A 17,586-nucleotide genomic window follows, 5' to 3' on the forward strand; every position below is an offset into this window, starting at 1 on the left:
ACATTAAATGAACAAAGGCAGTCACACGGCTGACACAATAGGCTCAGCTGATTAAGGGAGCAGTCATAACAAAACTTGGTTGAGAGACAGTCAGCCATCTTGATTCGATGTCATCCTGTCATCTCATGTTGACTGAACAATTTGCCCTATGAACTGCAATTTGCTGCACATGTGAAATTTATTATTATCAAAATGTGCATGTTTTTTATTCTGTTTATACCCTGAACTTAACATCAACAACATGTTTTTATGGCATATGGACAATGCTATTTTCTGCATCTTCAAGAAATGTACAACCAATATACAAGGCTGGAAATGGTTTGCTGTATCATGCCTTTTCACTTCTTGTATTACCAACAAAATCGGTTGGGATATCAGCTGAAGTCATATGGTCTCCTTTGAGACAGCATTTGGCCCAAGTAGGCTCAATCGTCCTGCATCCATTTTGGCAGAACATTTGAGAATGATGAAGACCACTGGACATAATCCATGGCCTTGCCTCTCTGAAGGTTGAATGTCAGAGGTCGTTGGATGGCCAACCCATCTGCCAGTCTGGCACTGCAACATACAGTACAGGCTGGATGTTAGTAATAGGGTGGCATGTTTCGTGGGTGTCTAAGCAAAGACAGGCTGTGTTCATAGTCTGCTCAGATGTATACATCTACATCATAGTATAGCATTCCAATAGATTGTCATTGTTAATGGTTTGATTAACAATGTCTTCACAGATGCAAAATGACAGCAATTAAATTGGTTGTTTGAAGGGTATGAATGTTTGTAGAAGTATTGATTGCAAAGTTATACGCATCATAGTTTGTTTCAAAAAAAAGAAGAAGACTATTACAGCTCATTTTGCATCATGCTAATTGTGCCTCTGCTACAAGCTGACATTCCCATTGAAATGATATGACATAGTGTTGTCAGAATCACCAAGAATAGGTTCATTATTGCCTGCAAGTGTTTGCACAACATAAATTAAGAATATAGATCAATGTTGGATCAAGCACAGAAGGTCTATTAATTGCCTTAACAGTATGTCTGTCTTTTTTATAGTCTTATCATTGTTTTTTATTATCTGTAGGAAAAACGGTTGAAAATGAAAGCATTTAAAATCATATGACCTGAATCTGAATCAATCTTTCGTTCTATATCTTCTGTTTGATTGACCTTTCATTGCCATTGGTTGACTTTAACTGACTGAAACATTTTACAGATTTTAAAGTCTTGATTCAGAGGACTACTGCTCTATCTTAAATGAGTTACTCATCAGCCCATTAGCACATCATTTGGTGTAAGGTTTGTAGAGATTACTAATTCCACCAGATAAAAAGTGTAGGGAAGAGTTATATCCAGATAAGGTTGAAAACCTTTAAACTGGTCATATAATTGCCACACTGTTCTCTCACAGGGGCAATTTAGATACCATTTGATCAAAGACGGGATTAATCTGCTGTAATTATGCTTTATTTTCATGTTCAACCCTAGCAGTGGACCCATTTTGATATGTATCCATATCATTCAGAATTAGGCATTTATGAATCACCTTCCACACAATTCAAAAAATTCTGGGCCTGGAGCCTCTAAAAGTAACTAAATCTATTCATTTGTTTTTTAGTCCTTTTAATTACCTTTAATAATGCAGCAAGTGCTACTGCAATGCAGTTAAGGGCAGCAAAGTATAATCTGTTGAGGCTGTAACATATTTACACTGCAAAGCTTTATGTACACAGAACGCTGCTCCACCATGTCCCAGTACAATACTACTCTCATTTCTTGACCGACTCCAAAATAGAAACTTGCGTTAATTAGTCCTTTGTGACCTGCCATACGGAGAATCCAGGTTTGTAAATACAGGAGAGGATGTGTCCTCCACTGTCCCTTGTTGCGGATTAAGGCCTGAAGCCAGATAGGACATTTGAGCCAGCCTATTTCTTTTCTCCGCTCTGACATGTGTACTGACATTCCTGCAGGTCAAAATGGGAAATTAATGTAGACTTTGCGTTTGCTCAGCGCCTTTAGTGACCACGGGCCGTGCTAAAGGGTTACCCTCTGGAGTGAGAACTGTCAACAAGGGATTGAAGCTGGAGACACATGAGTTGGTTCTTTTTTTTCCAAGGTTAATGAACTGCTGTGTTTAAGCATGACTGTAAACACACCACCATAGTCACCCTTAGACAAAGCTAAGCTGGTTGCTCAAGTGCCTTTCACTAATAGGTCAGCTTTGTGCATTTAATGGTTCATTTTGTTACATATGTATGCAATGTATAAATGTGATTTACAGTATGTGCTCATTATTTTGAGTGAGGTCTTAAAATAGAGAGAGGCTGTCATGAAGGTCATGGACACATGAGTGCACATACATGTGCACACACCTGTACAAGCTAATATAATCTATGCTAAATAGTTCAAGCAAAAATGTGTAACATCACATACCATTGCATTGACCAATACAGTCTTTCATTTAGATGAACATGATACTTATAGTTTCTGCCATTCAGCTCGTCAAAGTAGCAAAGTCTTCAAGCTTGTTGCAGTTGCTGATTTGTTTCAGAATAATTTGTATTAATTTGATTGTAAAATGTTGCTGCAGTGACGATGCTAGCTAGCTAAGGTACACCAAATCAATCCGCCCATTTGGTAAATGATATAAAGTCCTTTCAATGTGTTCCCAGACACTTCTGACTGTAGGAAAATAGTAATATTGACACATTTTATGTTGAATGTGTGCCAGCTTTTGGAAAGAAAATGTTCCTGAGCAGTTTATTGAGTTGTTAGCTTGTGTACAGTGTATTAAGTTGATACTCCACCTAGGTAAAGTAAACTTTTTCCTGTGCTCTACCAGCATCAGTCAGACAATTTTTAATTAGGTTATAATTAGAGCACTTGGATATTCACTTAAAGTAATGAAAATCATTTTAGTATTATTATTTCATACAGCACAGTGGGAGAAGCACTGTGTGACTGTCAGGCTAGACGTGTCATTTGCAGCATCATCAGGTTTTATTAATTTGGTGTTTTTTTTTTTGAGATTTAATTTGATATTTTGTTACCTTACAACCGCCTCTCACTTCTTTCATTTTTTTGCTTTCAAACTTTCCTCTTTGACTTGGCATGATAATCACCTCCCTTGAAAGATGGCTGAAAAAAATTAAATAAAGAGAGATACTGTATGCAAGAATAACAAGCTGACACTGCATAGTCAATGGCAGTGAATCATTTTTGCCACATTTTTATTCCTCCCCCTGGATTTCTACCATAAACAAAGTTATCTATTTTTAGCCATCTTTTTTCTTCTTTCCTATTGCCAGAATCGTTTTTACTCCTCAGTTTTCTATTGTTTAATAATTTGCAGTGGATTCATACATTCTGAGTGTCAGTGAAACACTCTCTGTCTATGCCATGCACGCAATTACACACATACATTGTATTGAACAGTTTGTTCAATATGGTATAACCTTTCACATTCACAACAGACATCATAAATCATATGCTTAGAGGCAAGCAATATCCAAAGATTTGCACAAACGTATCTAATAAAATCACCAGACTCACATTCACTGGGGCAATAGTAAAACGTACAACGCTTTGGACATAAAGATGTGACAGTATTATAGAAAAAGATTCATTTCTTCTCCAAACATGTGCACTATATCAGTGTCTCTCATGGCAAAATCATGTCATCACTGTCTGAACCTTATTAATTACTGAGCTAGAACAAGCAATTCACATGGTGGACATTCAGAGAGCCTAAGTTGAGTTGGGTGCATTATGATTATATTAACATAATCCGGTCTTGTAAAATTGGATCAGCAATATTATTAAAGCAGGCATAGCTTTCATTCACTGTCGCTAATTCCTCTCGTGCTTAAATCCTATTGAGAAATAAGGAAGCTCTTACAAGGAACCATACAGACTGAACGGCAGGTAGAGATTATCTGTCCGCCTCACTCAGTTTCACTGACGCTCTCTGGGTCTGTGTCATGCGCACAATTACACAGAGCCCAACACACCGAAACAAAGAAAACCACGCAAGCATACACTCAGGAACACACTCTTTTGCTTGCAGTGTCTGTCTCTCTGCCTACCTCTCTCAAATGAATAGTACTTTGTAATAAAGCCAGAAGGATTTTCAAACACATCATTATAAGGCTCTTGGGAAACTGTATTGAATTGAGACCAGCTGGAGGTTTTGGAAATAAAATCATACTATTGACAAAGGCAGTTTAAGTCTTACATATATTGTACGGTACCACATTACAAATTAGAAGGCAAAGACTGCAAAAGTCCCAAAATAAGGATTTGCATATGTGATTACTGCTGTTCAAACATAAAGGGAAAAAGTGACCCAACAATTCCTGGTATGTATTATAGTAAACTTACAGGCATGTGTTATAGCTGTCTTTTAGTTAAACCTTCAACCTGGATTATTCATAACATAAGTTTTTAATCAAATTATCAATTTATTCAGTGCAAGTGTGCAATTTTGACTACAGTGTATCCTCTCCAGTTGTTTTGGTCTGTCTGCTTTGTCCTCATGCCAATATTTTTTCATAACGCCTATTATTCATGACAATTATCAGCCTTCTTTGGAGAAAGAGACCTTCAGCCACCCTGGCACTGGTGAACAAGCTAACATGCCAGAGACAACAGTCCAAGGAGAACCATTCACTGTCTTATCAGGGTATCTGAACAGACGCAATGTTAATTCAGGTGTGAACAGTAAACTCATTTACATTTTGTGATCCGGCCATGCTTTCAAAAATATTGAGTTTGCCCATCTTGTTGGTTGCCATCGGACACACAAACAAACTTAATCTCCAGAGTAAATTGGGAATGAAATGAGTTATAAAGGATTATTCATTATACACGCACATAATATGACAGTCAATACCCTATTGATCACTGTAGAATTTTAATTTACCCATAATGACACAACATTAAGTGAACCTGATTGATAGTTTTTACACATGGGAGGACACAATTATGTTACACACGGGCCACACGTGCGCGCGCCGAGCGCACACACACCGATGCCCGCACGAGTCCGCCGCACATTCACACACTCCCATTCCACAATGTTATTATCTCATTCTCCATGGTCTCATTTTTCACAAAGCCCCTGGGTGTGTGAGGGACAGTCAGGGTTGAGCTCACACAAGCCCAGGCTGCACACCCGACTGCCAGTGAAGGTCTGTGTTAGTACTGAGTGCAACACTGCCAGGAGAAAAAGGAATGGGGAAAAATGGATAGAACCCAGATGATCCTGCAACACAATGTGGTGCGAGACCCTTTCACTCTGCCAGTGAAAGCAGCTGCTCGACTTTATTGGAGATTGCTGTTTATTTGGAGACTGATAATTAAAATAAGTAAAGGGAAGATGAATATGATAAGGTCTTTACAGCTGCTTAATAGAAAATTACCTTAATATATCTGAGTGGTTGCTATGACTATGTATCGAGGCCAGAGGTTGTCTTTAAAGCACACTTTTTGGCCTGTGATTAGTTTTTAAGTATTTTCCAGTTATTTGTGTGTTCTGCAATGGAAAAAGAACAGTGAATATCAGCTATAAAGTTTAAAAAGCAAATAAATAAACACTATTTTTATTATTTATGTATCCAGTATTGTGATATATTTTACCTTTTCACTTGAAATTCATGCTGGATTTTTGCTCCAATTCCCCCACCTCATTCATCTCAATAACAACAATATGTCTTTTTAGTTGAGGCTCTGAAGCTCAAGAGGGTGGGACAGAGGTTGAGGTGTGGGTCTGCCAGAGACTTGGAGAAGACAAGGGCCGGTTATCAGACTCAAGAATGGTGAATCAATACTTGTCTTTGAGAGGAAGATTCTTTTTAAGTTGTCATAGAGAGAGCATTGTCTTCTCATCAAACACACTTCCTTGCCTTTTGATGTGTACTGTCGGCTTGATTTTACAGTCTATACTCCCAGTTGATACCACTGGCTCTTCAGAGCTTTTCGGACAGGATGTGTTGGGACGTCCTCTTCTTTTTCGCGAGTAAAGTCCACCATCTGATGCATTTTAAGTTGACTGGTTGCCTTCTGGAAACTACATCCTCTCTCCACCCTTGAATTCTTTTGTTTTCACATTTACGCAGTGAAATACCACAGTACATAAAATGTACTGTGAGGTTCACATTCAGAAAGAAGTCTTAATCTACAGATATTATGAAAGAGGTCATAGATTATCAGATGCTACTTTTATTGTATCTGCCAACAAGGTTATGTTTCCAGTCCAGTTTGTCTGCTTGTCTGTTGTTTGTTTGTTTGTCCGTATCTCAAAATCAACTTAGCCAATTTCAATGAAATTTGGGGGAGAGTGAGGCCATGGGCCAAGGAAGGAACTGATTAGTTTCTGTATATGTGGTCATTTATCAAACACTTTATGTTTTCACTGATAACTCCTGAACTGTGCAGTGTGGAAAATAAATTATGTGCCTCACAGTCCCATAGATATTCCACCCACACACATTTTCTATTTTAATTTGTCATGTGCTTGTGGTTCATGCTTTTTCATAATCTCCAATATAATTCTCTTCAGTACACCTGACTTGCAAATTATGAGAAATATATTATTCAAGATTCTTAGAGGTGAATATACTAAGATTAAGCGAGATAAACTCCCAAGAGAAACATTGGCATTTGCAGAAAGTAAATTACCAGAATTCTCGTAACATTTTTATTTGCATATTCTGTAGCTCTGGAAGGTTCTGGCCAGTTTCTGTGCATTAGCAGACTTATATCTTTTTAAGTGTCCATTAGAAATACTCTTATTCATCATGTTGAGCATTTATTGCCTTGTGTAATCACAAAGTCGCTTGCTTTTGAGCTGTGGAACAATCAGTATACACTCATGTGATGTGTTGCTGGAGGGGACTGGATCTGATGACTGGACTGCCAGCAGATAGCCACACACATGATTAGTGTCAGATCAGTGACATCATATAATGTGATGCCTCAGACATGGCCCAGCTGTTACTGTAGAGAGCCAAATTTCCACCACCACTTCTCTGCTTTAATGCTACAATTGCATTTGTGTGCACAGGCAGTAGAGAGAAATGTTTGGAAACCAAATCTCCATGTGTCTCTGTCCTACCAACAGTAGGATCCATTGCCTCGAGGTGACGCCACAGACTACTAAATCACAGAGTTAGTGTTTAGCAAAGTTAGAGGGGCACAGGCCCAAATCCCAAACCAATAACTCTCAACATTGAATTTAATGTTTGTCTACGAGGTGCTCTAAAACATTCTCTCCATTTTTCAATTTCCACATTAATATCTTAAAAGAGTTTACAGGGCTCATGTGGCGCTGACATCTGGTTGGGATGTTAAGAGATTCTCACAAACTCCCCTTTGAAACAATGGTGAATGTACAGTTAAAGCTGCCATTTTGTCTTGCCTGTGTGTTTCAGAAAGCAACAATTAAAGAAAGGGCAGATATTACAGCTGTCAACAAAACAACATGAGGTGCAGAATTTGCCATAGGGAGAAAACACACTTATTGTGCCAGTGACATACTGAATAATACATTACACATGGGAGACCAGGACATATAGCTGCATTACACAATATACTGAAAGAACTTTTCTCCTCTACTTTTCTTCTGTTGGTGAAAAAAAATACTTTTCTAACACATCCACAAGAATAGCAATCGCAACATTTTTAAATTTAGAATGGCGATTGACGCCCCCTGAACATGTGATGAACACTAATTAACAACCTTTCAGCTTGAGAAAATGTGAGTCTCCTGCCTCTTCGCACATTGCATCCCCTCGTTGCTGCTGGGTGGAGCGCAGCACTAAAAAGACTTGTTTTCTCCCCCCCAATACCTCCTGTAAGATGTTGATTTCTGCACCCTTCCAAAAGTGTAAACCTCCTGTTTGCCCCCAACTCTCATCTTCATAAGTTTCCAGATAAGCCATATGCTTTCATTTTCACAGTTGTTCATGCTCTCTTGGAAAGTCTGCTCACCATACTTGAAGTATGCTTCACACCTTACAAAAGTGTTGTGTAGGTGTCTGCAGATGTGTTGCGTTTACTGTGAGGTGGTTGAACCAACTATGGTTTCAAGATTTTGTCATACCTGGGCCAAATGGTTTATGCCATTTACCTTTATCTTCAGTGTCATGCCTGTACAATACTTGTGTTTTATGTTCTTGTAAATAACAGATGGGAAAAACAAATGGGCATTTTAAATTATCCATGTTGGTGTTTGAAAAAAACAAAAACAATTTGGAACCTGACAATTGCTATCATCCATATGTGATTTAAAAAAAAAAAAATGTAATTAAGCATCTGAACACAGTACAGAAAGACAACTTTTTTGATTTTATGATGTAAACTTATTTTGTTGTGTCTTTATAATTGACCATGTTGTGGTCAAAGCTTGCTAGGTCAGAAGAAAAGGAAGTGAACCCCTCTCCTCTCCGAGTGCTGGGCATCATGCCCAGACCTGCCTGGTGCGTGTGAGATATATCCACATTGGCTAGCTCAAAGCAAGGCCTTGAACTCAGTCAATAGTATTTTCAGTAATATTTCACACCACGCTCCTGTAGCTTTCAAATAAACAAAGTGCCATGGGGACATGAGAAGACAGAAATAAAGCTAAAACTGGACAGCTAGCCTGTGGCAGTCAGCTGACTGCATTATCTAAAGATAAAAGTGATGCTTGAAGGCTAAAATAGTTTTGATCATATAAATTACAGTCATATTAACATATTTAAGGCATAATTTAAGAATTTGACTTCTAATTGCATAAATAATAGTTTCTCAACAAATCATTGAAAATTGGTCATTTAAGTACTGTGTTTATGGATATTTTTTTATGTAAACACACATCTACTAATATTGGAACATTAATAACAATACATTATTGGGTTGGGAGTTTGAGGTTCTGGATGGATGCAGGTCATCAAATCTTCAGGCAGGAGATGCAATAGTGTTGCAGATATTGTAGAAATAAATATTTTTCAAAACACTGTCACTGAATGCTAAAATAAACATTGTTAATTAACATAATCGGGGGTTGCAAAATGCTAAAAAATGAACATTCTGCCTTGCAATAAGGTTGATTTTGTACATTTACCCTTTATACATTTGGAGAGATTATGGACATTGGTTGTTGTTTTTTCCTACACTAAAAGTGAAGAAACTCAATGTTAGTCTTTCGGTCCAGAAATATCTCAACAACAGTTGGACTGATTGCCATAGAATTGAGTACATATATCCATGGCACTCGGAGAATGAAGCCCAATGACTATGGTGACCCCTTAACTTTCCCTGTGGCACCACCATGATGCTTGACAACTAATGTATCGCCATTAAATTTCATAAAGACATTAATGTACCCCTCAGAGTGAATTGCAATACCGTCGGTGATTCATTAACTTTTAATCTAGCAACATTGTCAGGTCAATTTTTCAATTTGTCCAATATGTGTGATCATTTATCAGCAAAACTAATTACATTTCCATGAGGCTTAGTGTAGTTTGTGTTTAGAGCTAATTATCAAGATGGTGAACATGGTTATCATAATACCTGCTAAATATGAGCATATTAGCATTGGCATTGTGAGCATGTTAGCATGTAGAATTTCAATTTACTTGGTGTTGATGTTGGCATTGAGCTCAAAGCACCACTGTACCTAAGCACAACTTCACAAATATGGCTGTAGACTCTTACTCTGGTTATTGATAACACACAGATAACACTAATATCAAATTATGCTCTGTATTTGTTAAAGTAAGATGTATTCCTGTCAATAGACTGCAAATTTATTTGTGCCAGTAAAACAAAACAAATTTTGATGTCCTCTTTGTTGTATTTTCCAATGAAATATCATCATGACCAATTTAATCTTCAAATAAAGTAATCATCTTTTTTTCTTTCTTTTCTACTCTGAAAATACTGAAATCCACACTGTAATATTTTGTTTGTTTGTTGTTGACTTTAATCAACAGTTTCTGCACACTTCTCTCTAATCTTCAGTTAATATTTTAATCTAGTCTTGTATCACTTTCTCAACACACCGTCTAGTGTCAAATTAGCAAAATATACTGTATTATACAGGACTTTATGGGGACCTATTTAACTGAATAGCTCTCATCAGCTATGATACTCTGTGACAAAAGATGACAAATGGATACTATTATACTGAGCAAGGTGTCAAAGAGTTTTAATCAAACCCATTACCCACTTATTAACTGTGTTAACACACAGGGCTAAAGCAAACAACTAGTAGACTTTCAAGCATGAGCACCGTGTTGCAGCATAACCGCTGCTGGGTTTTTCAGTCCCTGCATTGTATTTCTAGGGCTTGTGAAGATCTAACTGTAGAGTCTCAGAGGTGTATTCTTCACAGTGAAATGGGGCTTACTACCACAGCCCCCATCCAACACTTACTTTAAAAGGTGTGCTCATAATGTAGCATTCTCTCCTGTGCTTACTCTCATATTCCTTCTCCCACCCCCTCTCTCTCTCTCTCTCTCTCTCTCTCTGTCTGTCTTACAGTAGATTTTTCCCCACTTTCATCCTTGCCACCGACTCTCTGCCTCTGCTTTTCAGTTTAACGACACCCTCAACACACTCCCATCGATTCTGTATTGGTCCATCTGCTCCATTTAAATGTAGGCTTGTGCATTAGAAGCTTTAATAGCTTTCAATATGTCAGTCACTGACCCTTGCAAAAGAGTTATTTGTAGCTTTTCTTTTTTCCATTACATTCTTTGCCTTTTTGTACTGCGTTTCTCCGACAATGCTTCTCTGTAACGAAATGCTTCCCAATCACACCATTATTATTCCCTGATTAAATTCATGGTTGAAAAAAAAAAAAGCACCCCAGTCACTCAAGCTCTATTAATAAGATTGAGTATCCATGTTTAACACAATCTAATGGATGTGTGAAATAAGCCCCAGCTATTAATGTTTAATGTATAATTGAATGTTCTACATGGCCAAACTTGTTTACTGGAATAATTGATGTTTCTGATTTCCCATTTGTCTGCAATACAAGAAGGGACGCAGATAGTGGGGGAGAGAGACTGGGACCGAGAGAGACCACTCGGCTCGCCCTCTGCAGTTGAAGGTGGGGAGGTCAAGCCACAGATGTTGGAAGTAATTATCACACTTGAGGCCGAGCTAGTTTGATGAGCGCTTAAAAGCCCATGATAGACCTTATGTTTCAACCTCAAACTGCTATCTAAAAATCTGCGGACAAACGTGTGCAACAAAACTCTTTAACCACAAAAAAAAAGCGCTTTCCTGATAAGTTTTGCTTTCTACGTCTGTAAAAGGCCTACTCGTATGTTTCTAAGCTACACTTTGAAACGTTCCCAGCTTATGTTTTTGTTTGTGTTTGTACGTGCGAGAATTCTCATTTCATCTGTTGGGTTTGGTTTGTGTGTTTACCTGAGAAGAACAGCAGGGTGTGACTGAGGTGGAGAGTGCAGCCTCACGGTCCGCTGCACATTAGACATTGCACATTGTCTCCAGAGTGAGCCCTCAAGCTTTCACTCTTTCTTTCTATCTGTCTTTCTTTTGAGGTTTTACTGTATGTTGGCCTGAACGTTTTTAGGACAAGATATAATTGCAAATATTCTGACTTATCTAAGTTAACTTCCCCAGATTTCAATAGAAAAAAACACCAATGCAACTGAGATTTATCAAGATACATATAGATTGCATTATTGGTGAACAATGTTGTGATATCGGTCTGACAATACCTAAAGCTGCACAGTGGCTGCATGACCTAGTGTTAATATTAGCTTCAAAGACTGAATGGATAGATTTATGCAATGCTCTGAATCCTGCAGAATGTTTAAGTTTAATGTTAATTAGCTGCAGTTGAATAAATGTGTTGGTTACAGTTGTCAGAAATGCTACAGCTTGTCAACACACTGTTTGAAAATCACAGCCATATCACAATTAGAATATAGAAATGATGAATCATACTTATAATGTATAATTTCAATGAAATCTTTCATGTTTTAACCTTTCCTCCCTTTATTGTATTTCCTCCCACACTCACATCTCTCTGAGCAATCAATAATCAATGTGCATGGCCTGCCAAAGACAACTCACCTGTAGTACTGTTTTACAGTGACTGGACAATAGCCAAGCCTTGATCAACAAACACAGAGGCGCTCACAGATGCACACTCCTGCTGGCTGTGCAGAGCTTCACGCTCGGGGGACACTTTGCTGTCTCCTGCTGCTCCTTTCACTCTCCTTCCACCCCGGCTGCTTAACCACACTACCTTCAAGTCATTTAGATTTCTCCCAGGTGGTTCAAATTTAGTTTGAACTTAAAGGCGGGTTTAAGCTGATGAATAGCTTTTATTGAACATGAATAAATTTAAGGATTGAGATTAGTCAGCTCCTTCTCTCTGATGATCTGAGTCTGCCAGAGGATGTGCTCAGCATTAAAAAAAAACTGCACTGAAGGAAACAAAAATGTGTGCAGCTCCCATTGAGATGAGTGGAATAAGAGGAGGGAGGGCCCAGTTTGTAAGAGCTGGTAACTGAGCGCCTGGTTATGAAAATATCAATGCATAATACACAGTGTGGAATGACATTAATGATAATACCCTGTGTATAATGAATCCTTTACCACAGGAAATTCAGTTACTGTCATGTTGCAGAGTTCAAAAATGTTCTTTGGTTGGCAGCTTCACTTCTAGCACTCTTAATCTCTTGTGCTAGTCTGGTTTTATCGCTAATGTCGATCTACCCTTTCCTTGTCCATAAACTATCCCTATTATTTAGCCTCTTCAAAATTAAAGCCACTGACACCAGATCTCCCCCAGCGTGAGTAATATCACAGCCATTGACCTTCCCATCCCTCAAGCAGCCACAGGCTGGCGCATTGATCGATCCTGCTGATGGCCTTGGTGCTAATCTTCCAAGGGACCGACAGGAGGTGACGGTATTTCACTGTTCAATCTGATGCAATTACCCTCAAAATAAACACATTTTGGATAGCAGCTGACCTTCCAATGAAGGAAGGTGTGTGGGCGGGATGTTTGTGCGCTTGTACATGCCTTTGTGAGTGCAGTTATTTATCAATCAAGGTGCATCATAAACAAAACATACCCTGAGCAAGGTGTCAGAGATAAGTAAAGAATAGTGGGCCAGGTATATTTATAATGAAGCTCTTCTTTTCTTACGCTAAACCCTTCGGTGTCCCGCAAGGTTAAACACACTCAATGCAATCTCCCCTACTGCCATTTAACTAGTTATTTCCTAATGAATTTAATTTCTGACCGTAGGTAAGAACCCTTCACTCCATTTCACAATAACATGAAGCATTTACATCATGAGACAAAATCTCCTCTGGGAAGATGATTACAGTGGTTAAAATGAAAGTGATGTGATGGGAATGCATGTGCTGAATTGAATAATGAAATGTGCTGTAATTGCTCTGGATTTAAGCGATGGCAATTAGAGTTGATATGATTTTTTATCTACATACTAGCAGTGATTAGAGGGCCATTGACCTAGGCCTCGTCTTTGCCACAGGGCAAAGCAGACCAACTTGTAAATAATATGTCTTCAAAGACAAAACCAATCGAGTGTGGTCAGACACAAGCATCACTTCCCTTTTAAGTATTCTACAAGAAGGTTTTACAAAGACATCCCTCTGAGCTACTTTCTTATATGGATCACTGAAAACAGCACAACAAACACCAGCGAGCAAAATCAATATTCAACATAAGGGGATAAAAATGCATTTTCAGTGTGCAATGAGAAGCTCCTGAGGGCTAAAAAGTAAAGCAAGTATTCATTTGGGCAATTTGCCTGTTACTACATTGAAGGAGTGTCAATAGAATGTTGTCTATCATCAGTGTTTACATTTAAAATCGCTTTTATTTTAATTATCGATTTATTTGCACATTGTTTACATGATCAAATAAAAGTACAACACAAGCTCTTCAAATGTCTTGTTCTGATAGACCAATAGCTTAAATTCCCATGATATATAAAGTTAATATCACACATAAAATAGACTGATTAATGGATTATCCAAATATGTGTCTAACCCGTTTGTTTTAGCTCTTTTTAAATTACTAAAACATAGTAAGATAATACTTTACAGGTCATTTTAAAAAATATATTTAGACTGCTTTGAGTGCATTGCTCAAGGGTACTTCAGTAGGGCAGCGGCCTGCTGACGTATGAAGTTGAATCTGGCTGTTCCAGCTGACGGACAGTCGCTCTAACCACTATTCCGCCCTGCCACTTCCATGAGATAACATTTTTCTAAGTGTGACAGTTTAAGCACAATTCAGCTGCAAACTTTACACCCACTTTCATCAACCTTGCTCTCCAACTAGCCATTTGGGAATGAACCCCATACACAACTGATGGCGGCAAGATGGGCATCTGCCTGTCCAGATGCACTATAGTGGCCTGCTGTTGGAAAGCTAAAGGGACAGCGACAAGCACTTAGCTGGTCCCTCAGCAACCAGTCCCATTTCCTTCCTCTTATCTAAAGTGACAAGAGGAGTTTTCCAGCCCTCCTATGCCTGAGGCTCATCCTGCATTATCTCCCGGTGTACCAGCACCACTAGCTATCTTGCGTCCCTGATTCCCTCCGTCTAAAAATATGCTAAAAATGTATGATGGCATTGCTAGAGATTCAAGAGTGTGAACAACTTGTGCTGCACGGATGTTTTTCAAACTGGCGATCATATCACAGGATGATGGACTCAGTGCAATGTCTGCAGAGAGCATGTGGAGATCAGTGCAGGTCCATTTTCTTGTATCTCGTGCCATGTACTGCATTACCCTTCCCACCAAATGGCTGTAGTTACCGATCCGATAGTGTGTGCGGAGAATGCAAAGAGACAAAACATGAACTAAAGCAGACACCCTAATGAGATATTGATTGCCCACACTGATGTTTACACTTTTGCCTGTCTAATACTCTCCAGGTCCACCATAAACAATCGGCCATCTGTTCAAGCACAATCTGAGCTCCACTGTGCTCTTTAAATACATCTGATGTTTGAATGATTTAACTGAAAGTTTTGATACGTAATGCAGCCGGTATAACTCACACATATAATTAATACATGTTTACATACTTTTCATACATTTAAATACTCCCACTGCACTAAGTGGACCAAAACAACCTAAAATAACTGAATGAATATGCATCTGTTTTTAAGCAGTCTCGCACTGAATGACTCCACCGTAGCATACTCACAACTAAATCAGACACTTACACGAACACAGCACAAACTGCACCAAAACAAAACACATGAAAATGCATATTTTTTAGCTGTTTTGACAATTCGGAAGACTCAAAGGCTACAAGCAGAAAAACAGTTTATTCTTGAGAGACAAGCCTGAGAAAACCTCGGCAATTACATCTTAGCCTCCATCCTCGTTTTTTTTTCTTACTGCTAAGCACCAAATGGTCCCATTTTTCTGTGCTCAATTAAAATGTGTATTAATTGTGAAAAAGCCCCAGGGACTCAAGTCATTCGGATAGTATTCATTAGGCATGGCTTATATTTATAGTCAGTGAATGCAAGACAGCAAATAATTGAAACAAATTTTTGTTCTAAACAACAAAAGAATGCTCACCTCGAGCTCCCTGTTGTTTGTGCAATGGCCCCGCTGCCTAAAGTAAGGGCTGAGAGCTCCCATATAATGAACCTGGGAAGCTACTGTTCGTGCAAAATCAATAGTGACGAGCTCCTTTAAAACTCTCAACTTTGAGCCTTTGATGCCCGAGAATATATTACCACTGTTAACTAGGGCTCCATTCCTGGCAATAAGAATGCAGCTCACTCTGCAGCCTCTGCTTGCCCCTATCCCCACACAGACTTGCACCATTACTATTACAATTACAGTGTACAACACAGCTGTAGTCTACTATTGGCTTTATTTATCACCCTGATCATTCTCACTCAGCAAATTTATCAAATGTTACAGTTTTATTAAGGGTCATCGATAAATCTGTGGACTGGGCATGACAGTAGCTATGAAGTAAAAAGCTAGTGGGGAAGGTTTGATGTGTGTGTAATGCTCTGTGCATTCTGAGCACTTCATCAGTGCACACCCCCTATAACCACCTTCAAACCATGCAAGCACACATCACACCACATCTTTATGAAGCCTTCATTTTTCATATAAACCAGCTTTACACATCGATGTCACAGTAATTACAATGGTAATCATGCTGGAAAATACAGATATGGAAGGTGCCTGCATGTATGTTTGTGTGATGTGAATGCATGAATACTCTATGCGTGGATAAGTGTGTGTGTGTGTTTACAAAAATGTAAAGAAGATGTTAGAAGAAATGTTAGGCTTCCAAATGGTTTTGGCCCTGTGAACTCCACAAAAGCATCAAAGCAGGCATTAATTAAAATACATCCTGCCATAGGCTCTCTTTAGCTGCTGTGCTCACATTCATAAACATACTGCTTCAGTTGTCAAGTGCTGGTGAATTAAACATTTGCTTCTCAGTGTTTGAAAGCACACATATGTGTGCCTGTGACAGTATATACAGTAGAAGCATTCTTCTCCTATACATTACCTATCACTGTCTCCTGCTGGGCCATAATCATATATGCGCTGGGCTTGTTAAGTACTTTCCCATATTCTTTGCAGCCTTGAATTGCAAATGGGAGACATTAAGTTTGAAGCAAATAGGTTGGATTCTCGCCTCACTGTCCGCCATTAACTAATTGGCAGCATTGTGTGCACAGCGAAGTCTAGGGGAAAGAAAAAAGAAAAGAAGGGAAGAAGGGAAACAGTCGTCTTCAGAGCGAGAGAGTGAACCACCCTGTGAGTAAGACAAGCTGACACTGAAGAGACAATTCTCATGTGTCTACGCTCACATTTTCACTTTAATTTAGTGATGCAAAGCTTTAAATGATGTAGTGAATCACTTTCATGAACAAAGGATGATAATTTTAGCAACAAAATGAAGGAGACATCTGAAACTGGCCTATGAATATTTGAAAAAGCCTTTTCAATTAACAATATGAGTGCGTGGTGGCACACCTACCCTACGCAATGATATATGGCATGTGTGGAATGTAACTACAGTATGGTTAAACATGTATCTGTACATTACAACTGCATGCCTCTGTATTGTTGGTTGTAATCCTGCACATGCAGCTCATGGCCTATTGATTGCATAAAGGGATACTTGTCCCCAGCAGTGATATGTGTGAGATCACGTCTGTGCTGCAGAGCACTTAAGTATAAGAGTATTATGCGTGTTGGATCTCATGTGGGAGGACGCATCGACTGAAAACTATTCATACAGATTATAAATGTGAATAAGGTGTACAAGTGGACCAGCTGCATGTATGATGATCTGAAATCCCCCAAAAATAAATAAATAAAAATCCAGGGTTAATTTATAATATGCAGGGAGCCATCCTGTTTCTAAAAGTTGAATTTATTGGCAGAAGTGCCAAAAATTCACTTGTTCCAGCTTCTCAAATGTCAATATTTTCTGATGTTACTACTGTTTTGGAGTGTCAGACTTACAAAAAAAAGCAATTTAAAAACATGAAATCTGTGCTAGGTATTTTCTGAGATATCGGAG

This window comes from Scomber scombrus, chromosome 23 (assembly GCF_963691925.1).
Source record: "Scomber scombrus chromosome 23, fScoSco1.1, whole genome shotgun sequence".
Lineage (NCBI taxonomy): Eukaryota > Metazoa > Chordata > Actinopteri > Scombriformes > Scombridae > Scomber > Scomber scombrus.